This window comes from Octopus sinensis, linkage group LG2 (genome assembly GCF_006345805.1).
Source record: "Octopus sinensis linkage group LG2, ASM634580v1, whole genome shotgun sequence".
NCBI classification, from domain to species: domain Eukaryota; kingdom Metazoa; phylum Mollusca; class Cephalopoda; order Octopoda; family Octopodidae; genus Octopus; species Octopus sinensis.
Window position 1 is genome coordinate 131,072,877 of NC_042998.1, and position 18,798 is coordinate 131,091,674.

An 18,798-nucleotide genomic window follows, 5' to 3' on the forward strand; every position below is an offset into this window, starting at 1 on the left:
TCGTAAATATTTACGTGACAATTTGGAGAAGCTACGATTATCTAGCAAATGGAGTGACTTCCTAACAAGAATTCTAACTTCAATCTGTAAGTAGAACTGTTCAAATGTGCAAAATTTTCCTAAAGTACAGTATATAATCCACATCGCAACAGCTTTGTTTCTTTGTTAGGAAATCTCATGGTAGGAAGATTCTAATAATTGATAAAAATACAAATATATATAGAAATGTTTCTGTATATGAATGTTCTGCGAAAGTAAGAAATATTCCAAAATTAGAATCCAGCTGTTCTGCTGCCACATGAGTACAGTAAAACAATACACGAACGATAGGTGATTAATACACACGCACACACGCTCGCAGACACACACGCGCGCACACACGTATGTATGTGTGTGAGTGAAAGAAAGAAAATGAGAGACAAGGAGAATATATACCAAGAAGCATATGATAAATGAGCAATAACAATAATAGATGCAACATTAACAATAGCAACTACGTCGACCGCAATAAATACAAAAACAGCAATAATGTTATTAACAACAACATTAGTAATAAATTTGCTTTGTTGTCCTTGATTACCTGGCATATTTGGTTTTGCATAAAGATGGAAGATCTATGGAACAATAGAAGACGACGACAACGACAACGACGATGATAATGATGTTGGTTGTGAGGAGGGAGAGTAAGAAGAATAGGATTACCATGTTAATGATAAGACGTGGAGATAGAGGTGGCACTAGGGGAAATTAGAAATAAAGGAAGTAGTTTATGTGATACGGACAACGGTGAAGATATTGATGTGGAGTAAAAAGAACGCGAAGAGTTGGAAGAGAAAAAGAGGAGAAAGGGGTGGGAAATGATATCGATGTTTGTTGGGTGGTGGTTGCTTCGACGACGAGGAAATAAATAAGTTAACGGATAATACCTAATAATGGTGAAGATGTTCTTGGAGTATTGTAGGTGAAAGCGAGAAGAGAGGAGCGGGTACAGTAGGTGACTATTGAGGTTAAAATGAGAGCAAAGAGTAAAAGGGTAGAAGAGAAAAAATAACGAGTGAGATAGAAAGAGGACAAGAGAAAATGAATGAGAAAGGAAGAGGGAAAGAAAAGATTGAGAGACAAGGAGAAAAGTGAAAGTGAAAGGAGAAATGAGAAAGGAATATATTTAACAGAGTAAGAAAAGATGTGTAGGTGGGTATGTGAATCTAATCAGCTGGGTCGGCTTGACATTCCGGAAGTTGAAATTTGCTTAACTATGGGAGATATTGGATACGATTACGCTATGTACCCGCTCTCTTCTCCTTTCATCAACGCTATACTTTCCATTTACCTCCTTCCTCTTCGCTGCCTTTAATGCTGCGTTTGCAACAACAAACTCTTAATCCTATTTCTATAACTACTACGGAATCAACTATGACCGCGACAACGATTATTACTAGTAATCATAATAATAAAATTTTCTTCAACAATTTCGTGTGAATATTTTTTGATATAGACACAAATCATTGATTGGTACTTTATTTTATCAACCTTAGAACAATAAAAACCTAAGCTGACCTAGGTAGTATTTGAACATTTGGTGTAAAGCACCCCAAAATACTGCAAAGCAATTTTCATGAGGTCCTAACGATTCTGCTAAACTCAATCACACACATAATTTCTAACATAAGCACAGTATCAGAAATTTGTCGGGAGGAGTCAATCAAATTATATGCCACCCAAACTCCTTTTCTGAATGAGAAAGATGAAAGGCAAGATTGACTTCTGTGAGATTTAAACTCAGAAAGTAATAGACCGGAATAAATATATTCTATATGTTCAGCATATACCTTCTACATATCAGTCGCACTCAATATGAATATTAGTAAATAGTTGTTTGTTTAATTTATCAAAAGGCAGCGGGTGAGGGAAACTAAAGGATACACGGGTAAAGAATGTTGAAAATTTAGAGACTGTAGAGAAATATAGAGACTAGAGAAATATATTGAAAATTTGGTGTTTGGGGTCGTAACGGTGGAACACTGAGAGCGAATGAGAAAACCGACAAATATACGATTACTCTCGAGCTTGATGCGTCTGGTCTTTAATCACAGATTCAGAACAGACCGTTCAGCCTTAAGTAAGTCAATGTCACATATTTTCAGGCTGCTTAATGAAGAGCAACATATCTCTCTCTATTCTATCTTTCTCATGGATACTGTTGAATACGAAGAGGAAAATCTCTGTTATCCATTCCCTTAATCTCGTTGGTTGTTTCCTGAGAAAAGCCAGACAGTCAGGGTGGTGGGTGGTATAGGGACAAAGTAGTATACATATTAGTTACTTTCATTTAACCTCTCGGTGATAGCCTCATCAAAGTCCAATTCTGAGTGAGACTGCCAACTTTTTCACCATATCTTCCTAGATTTTATTTACCTTAGAACATACCCTTGTTTCAGCGACAGAAACAGCCGTCTCGCATAAACTTGTCTCTCCATGTATCGAATTGCAAACGTACCAGCTCTTCCATGGTTAATGGAACAGTCACATTCTGATACTCCTTCAGAAGTGTACTGCGCTCCAGAATTTTCGATTAATTCGACATCACAGAGAGGGAGCGCTCTTACCCCTTAGATTCAGTGAGGAACATCTGAACACCACCATACTTCATAGTAGAGGGCTCAGCACCAAAACATACAGAAGAGGCGCGAGGTTTCGCCTCCCGTAAATGGAGCACGCTATGCAATGCAGTTCCGTTTATTTTGACAACTGAACAAATGCCGCCACTTATTGTAGTGATCCATTATCTCAGATTGCAGTCCTGTCACACCTTAAATAGAGAAGACAGACTATATAGTGCATCTAAGGCTAATGTAAATTGAGCAGAGACCCAACATAATCAGATCTACAAATTAATGCCTTCTAGGATGTGTTTCATGGGGTGGAGAATATTCTGAATATATCTCATTAGTATCCAACTGTACTGTCAATGAAAACTACCAGGCACTTGAAGAAAAACTCTGCATGTAATCTTAAGTGCATCTAAAGTCCCCAATTATGCTTCCCTTTTCCGGTTCATTTCTGAGTAGCATCACCGTACTTCGGCTCACACGATACAGAATGTTCCTAATTTAGTGCCTTCTGTATTTTTCTGTTCTCTGTTCTTACAGCTTTCCCAACAAATTCCAATTCTTATTCTCTATTCTTACACTGGCCATCAAATTCCAACATTTTCTTCAGTTTGAGACCTGTTTCGGGGTAATTTGGAGTCACTGAGTTTTAAAATGACAATAGTGTTTTTCTATCACATCGAGTTTTCTTTTTCTATGGGCTGGCCCATATTGGTCCCAGTTGTAGTTCCATGTTTCAGAAATTTCTCGATGTGTTTTCCATAGAGTATCTGAAAGGTAAAAGTTCCAGTGCTAGTTGCATATTCGTTGAGTGAGATTGTGACGCTCTGTCAGCGTAGTATATATACCTGTGTAGAAGTGTGTTTCCTCATAACTGTGCGCTCGAACGCTCGATTGTCTTAATCTGCAATGCTAATTTCTTATTATTATCAAAAAATGTATAACAGATATCATAGTCAAACATAGTTAAACATTTCTGTTGAATATTTATTTTATCTATATATTTAGACATGGATTTAGACAAACCTAGATATATAAAAATGTTCTTTATTTTTTCTCTCTTTTCACTTTTATTTAATGAAATAACACGAGGCTTCACTAGCATGGCGTCATTGCGAAGGAAATATTCTTGTTATATATGTGGGTGTTTTATAGTACCAAGTCAAACAATGAGCATTAGTGACTTTGTGAAAAGATCTTGTTTGGCTTACTTTAAGATTAAAATTGGAGATCAGGATAAATGGAGGGCACCGCACAGTGGATGTAAACCCTGTGTCGAAAATCTATGCCAATGAGCAAAGGACACAAAGAACATTTGACATTCCTATGGTTTGGCGGGAGCCAAAGAACGATAACTTTTGTCTCATTAAGATGTCTGGTCATAGCAAGAGACCGCGACAGAAAATAAGTTACCCGCATCTGAATTCGGCAATTCGTCCGGTGCTTCACTCAAATGAAATACCAGTAACCGTTTTCAGGGATCTACCTTCACTGCAAGATGAAAATTACATATATATATGTATATATATATATACACACATATATGTGTGTGTGTGTGTATACACAATATATAGTGGGAAAAAACAAAAGACGAAGCCGGGTGTGTAAATAAAAAAAACAGATGTAATAGTTTAACGCTCGGGAAGTGAGAAAGTCTTTTACGTTTCGATCCTACGCTCTTCGACAGAAAGGAACACAGAAATAAACAGTGAGAGAAAATATGAAAAGGTTTAATGGTTAGCAATCTATCATGGCGAATGCCAGACAAAGGGGTGACACAGGAGAGCTAGGAAGAAGGAGAGATAATAAGTAGTGATGATCCCAAAACGAAGGGGTGCGTGCGTGTGTATGTGAGAGCGTGTATGTGCCTGTGGAAGGGGACTAGTGACCTTGAGGTGTGTGTGTGTGTGGATGATGTATATATATATAAATATATATCAATATATATCAATATATATTTACAATGCACCTGTCCTTTCACACAGAATTTCGTCTATATTTAAACCATGACCCTGAAGTAAATCTATATATAAGGAAACTGTTATTATTTTATATATACCAGAAAAATATATATAAGCCGAAACAATTTGTTGGTCTTGTATGGTTTTAATCATTTTTTATGTTATATAATATTATGTTATGTTACATTATATTCATAATTTATTATGTAACATTATAATATACATAAATTATTGGAATATCAATAGTATCTCTCTTTTCGATTTATTTTTTTATTGCATTGTACCAATAATTATATGGTATTCAACTGACGTACCAGTGAATTGGATGCTTAAAACACACCCCTTTAAAAGATTTCTTTCCCACAGTTTGTTACTTTATATATATATATAATATATATATATATATATATATATATTATATATATATATAAATTATGAACATGGTAGTGATACAGACTGTGTAGAAACATTAACTAATGAACGTGAAAACTTTAACCAAGGCAGAACTTAAGGAATTAGTTAGAGACCTAGTACTGCCAAAAGAGTTATCAGAACTGTTAGCTTCTAGGCTGAAAGAGAAAAATTTGTTGCAGAAAGAAACAAACGTGGCTTTTTATTGGAACAGGGAAAAATATCTTTTGGCATTCTTCACAATTGGAAAAAATTTGTTTACTATTGTAAGGTAACGGGATTGTTAAAAGGATGGTTGCTGAACAGTATGGTCCTAGCGAATGGTATCTTCTTGTAGGTAATTCAAAAATGAGTCAAAATGCGTAGTACTTCATGATGACAACTTGTTCGGATCGCTTCCTATTGGTCACTCTGTGCACTTAAAAGACAATTATAATCGCATAAAAGTTATATAAGATTTACTCAAGTATGATGAACACAAATAGTTCATATACGTGGATCTAAAAATGGTCAACGTTTTATTTGGTCAACAAGGAAGGTATACAAAATATCCTTGTATCTTGCGTTTGTGCGATAGCCGAGTGAAAGACAAACATTGGGAACAGAAACTCTGGCCAATTAGGAAATGTTTGGCTGTTGGGGAGAAGAATAGCATACACCGAGTATTTGTTGAGTAAAAGAAAATCATCTTCCCACCCCTTCATATTAAACTAGGACTAATGAAGCAATTTGTCAAAGCTCTTAATGGGGAGGGTAACTGTCTCCAATTCAGACGTGCAACATTTCCTGGCCTAAGCTATGATAAAATAACGGCTGGTGTTTTTGATAGGCTACAAATCATAAAGTTAATGAAATGCTAGAATTTCTCGAGCTCGATGGCTGACAAAATAAAGGGCATGGGATTCATTTGTGGCTGATGTGAAAGGATTTGGGGGGGGTGATAAGGCTGCAAGCTACAAGGATTTAGTGGAGACATTACTTGAAAACTTGCATCCTTTAGGTAGCAACATGAGCGCAAAGTTTCATTTCCTCCACAGCCACCTCGATGAATTTCCGGCTAATCTCAGAGATATGAGCAATAAACATGGTGAGCTTTTGCATCAAGCAATCAAAATTATGGAGGCGAGGTATCAAGGCTGAGAGAACACAGATACTACGGGCGTATTCAAACAGACTGTGTACACAAAAAACACTCCAGATGCTCACACAGGCGGAAGTCTCTTCTGTGAATATGAAGGTATGTGTATAATGGTTACAGATTTATCCATCATATTAGAGAATTAACAATATATTGTTCTATATTTTAGAGATGAGGAATTCTGTACATTAAATGCAAAGATCCTATGGGATTTTATGATTCAGTGCGACCATGAGTTAGTGAATAGGAAGACGGACATAGTCTTAATTGAGAAAGAAAATAGACTATGCTGGATCATAGACATAGTATGCCCAGCTGACAACAAGGTTATCAAATAGGGGCTGCAATAAGGATGCAGCACTTGCAGAAAACAGCACTGCTTGGAACCGCTCGTATACTCCGGAAGGTGCTCGAAAAATAAGAGGTGTTACCTTAGTTCACTGGTAGTGAACAACTGATGCTGTAGTACATCTTCAGCGTTAGAAGCTGTGCAAAGGCAATAATAATAATAATAATAAATAATAATAATAATATAATAATAATAATAATAATAATAATAACAACAACAACAACAACAGCAGCAAAAAAATATCTTGGGAATGAGAACCTAGGGTTAGGTTCAAAAGTCTACCAGGACACCTGACGCAGGCTGGAGAGTAAATCAGCCGAAAGACAATGCAAAAATGTAAATAAAATTAACAGTACGTATTTAGTAAAAGGTGATGCTTTCTTACATTTCATTTATCATTTCACATTCTATAGATATTATAACTTATAGTTTGAGCTATAAGACTTAGTAAACTATCCTGACCAAGTAAATTATTTATAAAATACGGATATGTTAGAAAAATGGATGTCATATTTGAAATCAGCACCTCAAAATTAACTAAAAGCAACCCCAAACCGAAGTCAGCGAAAAGTGTGTTGACCAGTATTATATACCAGGTTTCTTTTTTATAGACATCTACAACTTAATCCTACCCTTCAATTCTCAGTAATTCACCAGTCCAGTCCTTGGAATATCTGTGATACGATAGAAGCATTCAGTTTCCACTATTCGGAGCCTTATTCTAAAATTTTTATTCTAATATTTTATGACTTGCTTAAGTTGTCCATGCAAAATTTGGTGGGCTGTGTAGCCAGCTGTACTAAACTGAACAACACACAGCGTCTCCTCTCGGTTAACCTAATGAAAACAATGTTTATGTATATATGTATATAGTCTTGATAACCACTCCGTGATTACGTCTAACGTACTACTCCTGTCACCCGCTATTACTAATGAGCGAGATGTTTATAATATCGTTTCTAGATGCCTGCAGAATTTCGGCCTTCTACCTTCTGTCCAGGTCATTATTCTGCAAAAACTGTCAACTCCACTCTTTTTCACCTCTTTCACTCCCAATTTACCATCTGGCCCTTGAAAGATAGTACAAACGTCTCAGTTCTTGATATTTCCTAAACAGCATTGTCATGCTACTTGATACAGGCAACCCATAAGAAAAGTAGACCTTGTAGTGAGCCAGAAGACTGAACGAGTAACTTTCAGGAATTTTTATCTCATTGATCACTATCACACTTTAATGGCTTGAGATTGTTCAGTAGACATCATTGCCCCAGAGTGCATGTATTTTATACATCTCTGTCTTAATTCCTATACGAGGTCTGATCAATAAGTATCCACACTATTGCCATAGTAACGACACTAAAGCAAACAGAGTAAAGCCGCTTGTCACAGATTGACCTTAAACTCTGCTATGCATGCACAGTAGGTTTTAACATTCTAGCTTACTTCTGCTCTTTACAGCAGTGCTTGGAAGAAAGGTATGTAGTGTGTGATCATGATAAAGTTGTCATGGCGATACCTGTTCAAAGGCCTGCACAAAGTTGCAGAAAGTGTATGGAGAGGAATGTATTAGCCGCCCACAGTGTACGAGTTGTTCACACGTTTCTAAGATGGCTGAAAAATGTCGATATTGACGAACGTTCTAGAAGACCCGTCAGCAGAACTGAGAAAAACATTGTAGATGTGCGTGCAACTGTGTGGAGAAATCATCGAATCACCATCCATGATTTATCAGAGGATATACTGATTAGTTGCGATTCAGTTCAGTCCATTATCACTGAAGATTTGGGTATGAGATGTATGTCTGTCAAGTTTGTGCCAGAACTGCTTTCAGCTGACCAAAATGTCACTCGGGTTTCAGTTGCACGAAATATCCTTGATTGAATCGAGAATGATGAAAACTTCTTGAAAACTTTGTAGAGAAGCCTCTGAGCAGGTACCGCCAAGCTTTTGGCAAAATTTGATGCACATTCTCTGCTCAGCTTTCTCTGTCATAGCCAATGAAACGATCACACGCTACACACCTTTCAAACACTGTTGGAAATAGCGGAAGTGAACTAAAAGGTTAAAATTTAGTGCACATGCTCAATAGGTTCAGGTTTAATCTGTACCAAGCGGCTTCACTCTGCGTACTTTAACTTCGTTACAATGGCAACAGTCCAGATACTTTTGATCAGACCACGTAAAATGGCTTGCAAAATGTTTGAGGATAAAAAACACACGTCTTGTTTTAAACTTTGATAACCAAAGTGTTTTCAACTATTTGTCCTCGGAACGATCGAATTGTACTTCACATAACATCGATTTGGGATTCTTTCTAAAATGCCCCACAAAACGTTGAAACTTTTAAAAAGTTTTTAGTAGTTTTCTGGTCTTGCTTGTATCGTCAATCCATTTACTGATGCTTCCAGAAGGAATTTATATATTTTCGCTCCATTGGGCCTTTTGTATCGTCTTGATTAGCAAACAGAAAAAGAAAAATCATTGTCTTTGCGATTTCAGTTTCATTCGCTCATCTCTTTTTCCTTAATTAACTATTACCTTTGATTTATCTCTTCACGTTATTTCAGTGTTTCTCCGACCTTTCTCTTCCATTTTTTTTCTGTCTTGGCAAAACATTTATTTTATTTTATCCAACATCTTCCCGCATTTCTTTCCGATATTTCTCTTTTCCTTCACTTGTCCTATTCTTTTTTTTTTTTTACTTTTTCCCTATATCCCCTTTCTTCTTTGTTATGTTTCTTTTTTGTCCTTTTCTTTTTTGTGTGTATGTGCCAACTCATCTCATTTTCTCATTGCTGCCCTTTATCATTTTTCTTTTTCTTATCTTAATTCTTATTTCATTGCATATTTTCTGCATTATCCTTTCCTCCTGATCCCTCTCCTACATAATACTTTTAATTTCTTCTCGCTTCTCATATAGTTTCCTGACATAATATTATATAGTTTCCTTTCTCCTTTTCATTTTTTATATTCGCTTTTCATTCCCAGCTTTCTATTTTTATTTCAATGTTCGACTATATCATCTTATTCTTACTTCTTTAACCTTTCTTTTATCTGTATCCATCCTTCTTTCGTGTCTCTTCCTACAATTCTCAGGTCATACTCTTCCTATTCTATTAATTTAATTCTCTATTTCAGTTTTCTTGTCTTCCCTTCAACGTTCATCGTTTACTTACAATCATTAGGTTATATATTTCTAACCATATATAATTTCGACTAATTTCATCTCTGTTTATCTTTTTGCAATTCCTCTTTTCTCTTGCATAGGAACCAGCTATTTCTTCTAATTTCAACTCTTTGTATTCATGATTTTTCTATATTTTTTAATGTTTTCCCGTCTTTTACCCCTCACTCACCATATTTATTTCATATCTTCACATTTTTTTACCCTTATATTTTATGTTTCACTTTACACTTCACCTTATTGATATCAATTGAACTCTATGGAATTCTAGTTTCAACAGTAGGCTAACAGAACATTATTTATGTAGCATTTGTAAACAAACACATATTTTTCTTCTATATTATCTCCCATGTCTTTCATTTAATTTCTGCTTCTTCCCTATTTTTAAAATTCTTACTCTTACATTTTCCTTAATTTTCACTTTCTCTTTATAGATATTCCTCTAGATTGTCTTAGTTACTGTATTTTTTTTTTTTTTGATGTGTTGGACTTAAGGTTAATACGCTTGATTTTCATTGCACATTTACGATAATCATCTAAAAATGAAAAGAGATATTAACAAATATGTGGTCAACAATTAAATGGAAAGAGAAGACTAAGAGATGGATATAGAGATTACCCCATTCAATTGACAGCGAAGCGTAGCCGACGTTCAACTGAATGTGTAAACACATACATGTGCTTGTGTGTTTGCGCACGCGCATAGAAAGTAAGACAAATCATAAAGGAATGTATGTTTATAAGATATTTAGTTATCCCTTCATACGCATGCAGATGCTCACACACACACGACCACACATACATACATACATACATACATACATATATACATACATACATATATACATACATACATACTACATACATACATATATATATATGTGGAGACACAATGGCCCAGTGGTTAGGGCAGCGGACTCGCTACCAAACGATCGCGGTTTCCATTCCCAGACCGGGCGTTGTGAGTGTTTATTGAGCGAAAACACCTAAAGCTCCACGAGGCTCTGGCAGGGGTTGGTGGCGAACCCTGATGTATTCTTTCACCACAACTTTCTCTCACACTTTTTTCATGTTTCTGTTGTACCTGTATTTCAAAAGGCTAGCCTTGTCACACCATTTGTCACGCTGAATCTCCCTGAGAACTACGTTAAGGGTACACGTATATGTGGAGTGCTCAGCCATTTGCACGTTAATTTCACGAGCAGGCTGTTCCGTTGGAACCCTCGTTGTTGTAACCGACGGAGTGCTATGATATATATATATGTATATATATATATATATATATATATATATATATATATATGCACACACACATACATACACGAGGAGTGTATGAAAAGTTTTGAGCCTTCAGGGCCTTTGAGCATTGAAGTCTTGTAAAATCTGTTGTGTTTTTGAGGCTCAAGACTTTTCATACATCCTTCTGTATATATATATATATATATATATATATATATATATATATGTGTGTGTGTGTGTGTGTGTGTCTATCTATCTATTTATATATATATCTGTACTTGGCAGAATCGTAAGATGGCCGGAAAATATCTTTCTGCTAATTGTTGCGGTTCTTTATGTTCTGTGTTCAAATTCCAACAAGGTCGTCTTTGTCTTTTATCTGGGAGGTCAATATCATTGACTACCCCTTCCTGTTTACTAAACTTGTGCCCAAACTAGAAATCCTTATTATTTCATATAAATAGAATAATACGACGAGCTGGCAGAATTCTTAGAGTATCGGGAAAAAATGCTGAGACATTTCTTCTGGCTCTTTAGTTTCTGAGCTCAATTCTTGCCGAGATCAACTTTACATATCATCCCTCCGATGTCGAAAAAGATGAAACCCCATTCAAGTACTGATTTCAATGGTCTCGATTAACTCACTTGTCCTAAAATTATTGACTTCTCCCTCAATTTGAAACCTATACACCTAAACTGTATTTTATTTAAATTTCTTCTCATTTACACGTTTAGTTTTAAACACAGAGCGAAAGACTTTATCGGTAATTATAAATAGATAGATAAGCAGATACATAAACACATAGAAATATAGATGTATGCTTACATTTAGCTTGCAAACATACATGTGACTCACTACGCATGTGTAAATGCATGTTCATGCAAATGTGTATATGCACATACATTTGCGTTTTGAGTAACCGCGTGTGCGTATCTTAATGCGCATCCTTAAGTCTGTGGTATGAGTATATAGGCATGTGTATGAGTATGTATATTATATTCATGTATTTGCATGTCCATCAATATACATACATATATACATGTATATATATATATATTATATATATATATATATATATATATATATATATATATATATATATATATATATATATATATATATATATATATATATATGCACATATGTTTACATATATATATATATATTAGTGAATATATTCATATAAGAGTGTACATGTGTCCATATGTATATATTATACGTGTGCATGTTAGTATATATATACACACACGCATGCATTTAAGATCAAACATTGTTTCATATGTGCAGAAAAAGTCATTTCTTTTTAAAATCCTCTGAATTTTAAGCTATTTACTGTTTAAGAACTTTTTGTGAGTGTAGATATGTTATTAAAAATATAATCTAACTAAATAGGCCGTTATAAAATGTTTATCTGAAAGTTTTGCGTTTTTGTTTTAACTGCAAACGTAATGAAATGTTTTTGAATGCAAGAGTATAAAATATTTACCTGATACCAAGTGAAAAGTGTTTTGCCGATTCCGTTGCTTTGAAGTAGAGAAAAGTTTGTTTATTATACAAGCTGTGAAGAATAAGAAAGTAGGAAGAAATTTAGAGTGACTAAGTTTGACACGAAAGAGAGTAGGAAAGGGGTAGGGATATAGAGAATGAAAACAAATAAAATGAAATAAAGAATGGAATGAAGTAAATGAGAAAAGAAAGAGGAAGAAAGAGAGAAACAAATAAAAATGAGGGGAAAAGAAAAGGAAGGAAAGAAAGAAAGACAGAAAAATGGTAAGAGAAAGGAAAGAAAGAAAATTAAGAAAAATATTTATGATAAAATGTGAATGAATAGAAGTACAATTCAACAAAGGCAGGAAGGAATAAATGTCTGGATTACAAGAGATACCTGTGTGGGAGAGTGACACGCACACACAAACAAAAAGAAATAACGAAGGTGGAAAAAATATTATGTAGAACTTTGTCAAGAGCAAAAATGTAAGATTGTAACCATAGCATGTTCGAGTCCTACTTGACTGATAAGGCGACCATGTATTCATTCATTTCGAACATAGGAAGGTAGATGTATTCAGAAGAAAAAAAAAGCATTTGTGTTGAGAGATGCCCGGCTGGTTGAAAATCCAGCTTGTTGAAAAAGGACTGTGAAACACGAAGTTATAAGACTCCAATATATGGATGATCTAAGATAGAGACTGATCATTGTGATAGTGAATTGATCTGTTTGGATGTGATATTCAGATATGTTGATTTATAAAACTAGTTGAAAATCCACCCGTGCCAGATTTGACATTTATAATTCTGAGGTTTGGTAAAATGTGTTACTTTGCATTCTGTTTTCATTCACATACCATGAACATGTTAACCTGTTGCTCATTTCATTCTATCGTTTGTGAATAAGATAACAAGATATTATTGATAATAGTTCTGTTATTATTGTCATAGTCTGAAGTAGTGTATGTTTGATGTTTTGTTACTTATTTTGTTTGTTGTGTGACAATTTAAAATTTTATCAAAAATGGGTTACCTGTATGATGTTCGCTTTTGAAATCCATTCCATAATTGACGCACCAGGTGGTATTTTATTCCCACCGTTGGTGGGATGTTAGTTCTTCATGCTCACAGTTTTTCTCCAAAGTTTGGTGGCTTTATACTGGAGTATTTTGAAATTTGAATTTCCATTTCATTGTCGAGTGCCTTGAAATTTTCTTCGTTGGGATTGGCTCTTAACCGTAACAGTTCTATTTCTATTTTGAATTATTTTCTAAGGCCATCTTTTCTCTAAATCTTTGTTGGTTTCCTGTTTCATATGTAATGGGTTTTATTTTCAGATTGGGGTGGAATCTTGCCACTTTTCATCAATGCCTGCTTTCTTACAGTTTTTTTTTACGAAGTTCCAAAAATCAAAACTTGCGTACTGTGTTTTTTAATCCAAATATTATTTAGTGTCTGTTTTACTGAGTAAAAAATCTGTTATACGTTCTTGCATTTGGGGCATTTTTGTTTCAATGGTTTTGATCAATTTGTTTAGTGTTAGGATAATATCGGTTGTTTGGTTAAATCCTCTTTCTTCCTGGTGTCCATTTAGGTAGATGTGCGACTGCTCCACTTTGTTGGTCAGGGCTGTTTCTATGTAAACAATTTTTTGACTCATCACAGAGGATACACGAAGCCTCAAAGTTTTTCTTATCATTGTTAAAGACTTTATCACTTAATTTGAATAAATTTATGCAAACTAATTTTTGACACCACAGACAATACACAAAGCCTCATACTTTACTTTTGAAAATATTTTTTAATGAAAACAGTTAAATTAATAAATACTTTTATACGACTCCTACATTTTCAGATTCTTTCCCTTATATTATTGCTCGTACGGTAACCCCCAACTTTATTTTGTCATATATATATATATACGCACACATATACAGATATGTACACGCACTCACATAAATATACATATGCAAATATATGTACATACACACGCACTCGTATACATACACAGACGCTAGTCTGTGTATACACACACACACGCGCACACATGCAAACACACATACAGACACACACATATATATACTTGCGTAGATACATACATTCATGCATACTAAACACGCGGACAAGCACGCATACGTATATAGAGAACCGATACACGCACACATGGATAGTGGGAAGTGGAAAGGGAGATCGCACACTGAATAATAATTATAATTTTACTGTGTTGAATCTAGCAAATGCATATTTGGCGCGGTGGCAGCAACTTGGTAGTTTCTCAGCCTGCTTGTTTACCAAATTTTCGTTACTTGACAGGATACACAAGGCTTCCTCAAGACACAGGTCACATAAGCCGAATAGGGCACGCATTTTTTTATTATTGACCACTTCATATCATATTTTATTTTTCCTTCTTTTAATCTCCATATTAGGTCCGCTTATGATATTGCGGGTCACCGGTTTATCTTTCGGAATGAGGGGATATGGTTACGATAACAGACCTTAAATTGGTTTTTAAATATTTTTAAGTTAGTGAAAGCAGTTAAATTAATAAAAACTTTCATACTTTTATATGTATGAGTTATTTATGTTGGGGTGTGGTGATTGTGCATTTTTATATCATGTTTTTTTCATGCATTGGTTCCTGGGCGGACTGTTGAATGATGATAAAGGAAACTAACCTCCTACCGACCATACCTTATCAACCTGTACCAGCAGGTTCTCAATGGGAATAGTAGTAAACCAGACTGGTTAGATTTGGCAAAACTAATCCCAAATTTGACAAAACTGATCCCCAAATACAGAATCCCTCACATAACAACAAGATCCAATGGCCAATTGCATGCCAGAACTTAATGTATAAAATATATACAGTATGTTTAAGCATCTTCCTCTAACACCATTGCGAAAGTAAAAACATCATCACAGCAGAACAAGTAGCTGGGAAGAAGGAAGTCTGGAGATGTGCTGAGCAATTGTTAATAAACAAAACTGTAATGTTAACGGTGCGGGAGCATGAAAGTAACCAAATTTCAATGTGGCTGGACTACAAGAAAGCTTTTGACTCTGTTCCCATTCATGGATGCTAAAAGCCTTTCGACTTGCTAAAGCTTCAGTGAGCATAGTCAATGCCATAGCTAAAGTGTCTTCGTCGAGGGCTACCATCTTTAAGTTAAATACAAGGAGTGATTGTATTATGACTGACAGTATACAGTATCGCAGGGGTATATTGCAAGGGTACAGCCTCTCTGTGATGTTGTTTATACTTTCTGTAACCCCCTTGTCGATTATGTTAAGGAAATTTGAAGGGTATCTTGCTGGTTCACAAAGAAACAGAAATACCAAAATTTCACACAGTTTCTTTATAGATGAATATGCATGAGACGAAAAAGAGCCTTGACTTGTTTACAACACTCTTAAAGGACACAAAGTTGGAATTTCGCCAGGATAAATGTTGCTGTATGGCTGTGAAAAGAAGGGAAACTGTAAACCAGAATAACAACATTTCTATCAATGACTTAATTGTTTCCCCTGTATCTTTTGAGGAATGTTACAGTTATCTAGGGGGTGAATGTAAACATATCTTACGATGGCATATGTAACAAAAGCACGTGTCACTAAAGAATATTACAGCCGAATAAAGAAAATATGGATCTCGGAGCTCTATTCAATAAAACAGTAGCCCACAATGTGTTTGCAATGCCAGTACTTACACCAACATTTGGGCTACCTTTTGGATGCTTGATGAAATCTGAGCCACTGATGTTAGAACCCGGAAGATACTAACCAGCACACTTAATTTCCACATTAACAGTGACGTAGACTGCCTCTAACTAATACGAATCCAGATTGCCTTTGAATGCTGTATCATATCCCTTCGGCAACATCTTTTAAATACCAAGTGTGGAAGTGCAGCCCTTGATCAATTTTGCATACATAGGGCTGATAACATCATAATACTTAGAAAGCATTCCTTGTCTGATAACCTTAAACACATGTCGAGTGATGTTAGCACGACTCTACCTCAACCTATCATCAGTTGAATGGAAGAACACATATTAGTAGAAGATCGTACATTGATGTGTATGTAGAAAGCTCTGGGATGACAGTAACAATGCTCATCAATGCAGTCTATCATGGACCAACAACTGGATTACTCTCTCCCATTTTGAAGGATTTGCAATCCAGGAACAGAAAATATCAATCAAATACCTAATGCACGAAAGGGACAGAGACGCAGGAAAAGCAGCAAAATATGATGGAGACTGTGGGAAGTTGACAACGAAGATATCACCCATATCATAAGCAGTCGTCTGAAAATGTTATCACAGTATTATCTACTGATGAAACATGGTAGATAATTATGAACCCACAGTATGTTAGAAGTCATAGTCACTCAATTAGAAAGAGAACGATGGAATGTCCCAGTAAAAATCTCAATAACATTTAAACATAATATACCTGACATAGTGATTTGAAATAGAGAAGAGAAACTGTGTACAAATGTGGGAATCAATTGCCCAAAGCATGTTAACATAAAGCTAAAGATCAGCGAAAAAGAAAACACCTACGCCGGCCTATTGAGAAATCTACAGTTATTCTATCCAGATTACAAGTTCAGGTTCATACCTGTAATTATTGAGGCACTGCGATATGAAACACTCGGCCTAAGAACCAATCGTGAAAACTTAGGCTTCTCAAAACAAGAAAGGAGAAAGCTGATTCAAGGTCTACAGATTCAGCCCATCAATGGAACTATAAAAATCTGTAAGACATCCCAGAAGTTAATAATTTAAGTATACATGAGCATGTTTAGACATGCAACTAAATGCATGAGATAGAAACATAATGCAAAACATACAAATTTGCGGATATTCTTTTATTCTTTTACTTGTTTCAGTCATTTTACTGCGGCCATGCTACATACAAAAATACCCTGTTCATGTTGCTGAAATTCTACCGAAGGAGCCTTGGTTCTAGGTTGGAAACCGACTCTTTCTCTGTTGGCAAGAAATCTTGAAATAAATTAAATAATCACACACACACACACACACACACACACACACTCTCTCTCTCTCTCTCTCTCTCTCTCACTCACTCACACTCATACACACACACATGCGCGCACACATACAAGTTATGCCGAAGTGTAGTGAGTGCTGCACAAAATAATTCGATGCCAAATAAAGAATATACGAAAACAAATTATGATAAAAATGGAACTTTGATAGAATGTTACATCTCTTTAAAACTATTTTAGAATGACGTAAATACAAACATTCCATCAAAGTTAAATTTTAATAAAGCCCAAGTTTCTTTTTTTAAATAAATTCTCCATCATTTTCAAAAATAATTCAAAACTGAATGGTTGTCAACAAAAATATTGTAACCAAAGTTAAAGAGAGACAATTTCAAGAAGACTGAAAGTCTATGTAAGTACAACGAATATTTGATCCTTGTTGTTCGACACGTTTTTCCATGACATTATTGGTAGAGTTTAAAACATAATTTTTTACCAAACGGAATTTGTAAGATTACCACAAAATTAAGAGAAACATCTGAAATGAACTAATGGCTGTGAAAGTGAATACTTACGTAGAGACATGTTGGAGGCAACACAAAATAAATCGTTAATGCTTTGAAATATCTCGGTGGGTTAGACGTAGAGAAAAGAAACAAAAAACTAGCGATATTCGCTTGTTGATTCTTAAGAACAAATTACACCATTCGTTTTCTCTCTCTCTCTCTCTCTCACCCCCATATGTGTATATATATATATATATATATATATACTCAATATTCAATAAAGGGTGGAATATAATTAATTTAATAAAATTAATCAATTTCACCTAGTAGATTTGTCGGTATGGAAAAGACCATATTTGGTAAGGGTTATAATAATTATAATAAAGGGTTAAATGCAACAAGTTGCTCAAAACCACATACCGAAAATATTAGAAATAGCAGCCAAAATTGGTCAGTATTTCCTCTACTAGTAAAAAGTCTCCACAAACAAACAGAATTTGTAAGCTGTATATGGCAAAAAAAAGGCAGAAAATAACGAAAACCCAGCCTCTGGATTAATTATAGACGACTCGTTTCTGGATTAGAACCGAAGGTTCATTTCCTTGTCAATATAATATTTCCTATAGATCTAGAAATGCTAGGGGAAAAAACTTACCCGTTACACCAGTACGATCTGCAACATCGGACGGCTTAACGGAACTGCTAGCATTCGTACATCTATAACGACATGCGAATTCATATTTCCCTCCAAAATCTATCACGTGAGCTACAAAAACATTACCAACGAAACGAAAAATTCGGAGATAACTTTTAAGGGAGCAAAAGTATTCAATATTCAATAAAGGGTGGAATATAATTAATTTAATAAAATTAATCAATTTCACCTAGTAGATTT